This window comes from Phlebotomus argentipes, unplaced genomic scaffold (genome assembly GCF_947086385.1).
Source record: "Phlebotomus argentipes unplaced genomic scaffold, Phlebotomus argentipes genome assembly scaffold_18, whole genome shotgun sequence".
NCBI lineage: Eukaryota > Metazoa > Arthropoda > Insecta > Diptera > Psychodidae > Phlebotomus > Phlebotomus argentipes.
In genome coordinates this window covers 17,697,142-17,700,523 of record NW_026776177.1, presented here as the reverse complement: position 1 = coordinate 17,700,523, position 3,382 = coordinate 17,697,142, and positions in this window count along the sequence as shown.

Genomic DNA, 3,382 nt, shown 5'->3' with positions numbered 1-3,382 from the left:
ATATTTCATCTTAGCATATCTTGAGCGCACGGTTCGATGGCTCTTCTTTTGAATAAGAAATTTCCATTTGACAAAATCAACAATATTGGGTGAAGATTTTATGAAAATTTCTCAATGAATTCTGTATGAATTGGATTTTTATATTTGCTCCTTTGACTGGTGCCAGAGAATTGCAATTTCTTTCTCTTGATGTTTGTATTCAGAATAAAATCACATACTTTCGGTATGAGAGTGTGTGTGTGTCTTCCCTCACAGAATATGTCAATTAATATGATTAGTTTGGGATGGGAGGATTGTAGACCTTTTGGGTTTTTGTGTCAAAAGATGGGGCAGAAAAGGTCTCGAATGCAGCAAAGGAATTTTGCTGGAGTGAAAAGACGGGAAATCATTAGTGTGTTTCTACATTTGCGTATCTTTTAGATTATAATCATTAGGGACGGAGATGGAAGCATGCAGGAGAAAGAGAGGGAGTGAGGGAGAGGAAAGGAGGAAGTGGGGCGATGCTGGGGGTGAATTAGTTTAGGGGTGTATTCCATCCTCCATTGAGTCTGTGCTCTGGTTACATGAGAAGCCACAGAGCATCAGAGCAATGAGTTTGTTATTTTCTTATTTATTTATGATACATCTTCACCATCAGTTGCTGATGGTGCTGACCTTTCGACCATGCTTAGTTTGATCTCTCTGCTTTTTCCCATTACTTATCCAACCATTCCACGGCTCACCTCTCGCACTCCTTTTTCCCTTCTGTGCTCGTCTTCTGGGCGAGGGAGGCGAGCTGAAAAGATTCAAGAACACTCTGTCTTCTCTCACTCAAATCACAATGAGGATTACACAATGTGGTTTTGTTGTGAAAATTCACTCGAAATGCGTTATTACACTGAGCTTGAGTGGGTGAAGGCGTAATGGGTGGCGGAGAGCTGCTTTTCCATGAATTTATCACATGGTCTCTATTTTGTTGATGCCTGACGATGATGGTGAGGGATTCATAAAATATTGAGTTGGGAGTTTTGTAACAAAACTTTCATCTCTCACTCAGGGGTTGGTCAAACTTTACAATTGCTGCTCACTTCAGCCAAGATTCCTGGGTTGTGATGATTTGAGAGAGGACTGACCATTAGGAGGGGAACTCTGGGTTTTCTTACAGTTGGTCAGCAGGACAGACGACAACTGCAATCGTCGTATGTGTTTAATTGGAACATTTGTTGTGACTTATTCATACCCCCTTGTTGGATATTTATAACTATCCTCAACAACACGCTCGGTTGTATAGTTTTGTACTTTTGTGGCCATAGCGAGAACTTGCTTCCCTACGCATTTCTATATCTTGATTGCATTCATGGGAAATGTGTGGTGCGATGTTGGGCGAAAAATGGAAATATATACACTGAAGGAAAACTCTCGAAAAGTATACTACGAAGCACTTGTGGTATGAAAATTATTATTCATTCTTTTTCCCTATTCCAGCTCCACTCACACATCAAAATGTGTATACAATTTTCTCCCTATTGTGTACATTTCCATTTCATTCTTTTTCACACTCCGCCCGCGAACATTACAATGAAATATATTCTCCTATTTTTCCATCTTTTTGAGGAATTGTTGTTAAAATAAACAGCGCTCCATGGCTTAAGAGGGAGAGAGACAGAGAGAGAGAGAGAGCAATGGATGCATTTCACATTTAAGACATGTATCTTCTATATAAAGCATCTTTTTTAGCATTTGTGTCAGAATTCTATGAATAAACATCCTAGACATTTGCTGCATTCAAAGTGTAATTAGAAGGAATTGGAATTCACTGACTATTTTCATCTGCGTTCATTGATTTTGAAAAAAAAGGACTCAGATTCAATTCTATTTGCTTTGGATTGTGTGATTCTGCATTTCACGAGATTTATTATTGTCTTTGTCTAGAGAAACTCAATGGAAAAAGGAAAGGGAAAAGCGTGTGATGCAGTTTACTTTTTTATTATTCACGCAATCCTATTATGTGTATTGTTTTCGAAAGACTGCATTATACATATATAAGCAGAAGAGCGAATTCCTTCCTTCTTTGTGTGCACGGATATGTTCTCAAAGAGAATAAATTCAATGAGTTTTCATGTGAAAAGCAGGAAAATTTCTTCACTGTACATTTTAAAACTCCTTTTTTCTCATGGAAATATTCGTGAATAAATAATACAGCATGCTTTTTAAACCGTTCGCAGTCTTCGCGCGCCTTCAATGATGATGAAATGACAGAGGGAATTTGCAGTGGACTTTCTGGCATCGCACTGGAGGTTATTGAATGAATTTTGGTAATTCCTTGAGCACATGTCGTATTGTTTGAGATAGATGGAATAATAAATTCACTTAATGGTGTGTTTCTTGATCTCGAAGCAATTTCTCTGACATTTAATTCAAAATGTACGAGTTTTCTCAGTGATATTTGATTCTCGAATGCGGGTGGGTTTGAGGGTGGAAAAGCCAATAACGACAGCATATTGTGTTGTGACATCGTCAGAATGGAACATCGTCGGGGATGCCATGTGATATTGATTATGCGCTCGCTGGTTGTCATTGGGACTGCCATCAAAAACCATATTTCCCAGCATCCGCAAGAGATCACACACTCCACTTGCAAATATAACACATGAGGAGCCAATCTTTTCTTATTGGTCTTTTATTTCACTTTCGTGATGTTTGATCAGCGCCGAGTGTCATAGAAAGTAGATTAGCACTATAAAAGCATATATTGAATATATATTTTCTATGTTGGAACTTAAAGAAGATATTGTGACTCTGTTAAAGATTTAAATCAAGGGGAAAAGCGCCAGTCGATTTTTGAGGAATCTTAATGGTCTCGATCAAATATTTAAATAATGATTTTTTAAAATTTGATTATTTTCCAAAAAAAATTGCGAAATAATCAAAAATTCAATTGAATATTTTTGGCAAAATATTCAAATGACATTCTGTTGTTGTTATTCTAACCAAGAGGAAAGGAAATTGGAGGAAATTTAAATAAATTAATCACTCTAGAATTGAAAAAATTATCACTAAATTCCAAAAATGATTCAATGGTCTGAAATTGCGAGTGACTTTCCTCTTGATTAAAATTGAACAGAACTGAGAGTTCTGTGAGCTACTAAGTTAACATCTTTTCCAATTGTGGTTTTTTTTAAATAACCTCCACACAAGTTACTTTTTAATTCTTTTCATCTGCTTAATGCCATTCGGTCATCAATTCAGTTCACTTCTGTCTTATAATTCATTCAAATTCTTTCACCTGCACTCTGCAACCCCCGCCAAACTCCCCCAACTTGGGTTGTGAAGCATTTGAGTTGAGTGCGAAATGCATTCAAATAAATTCAGTGATTCAAGTTAATTGCTAGTCAGTGTGTAT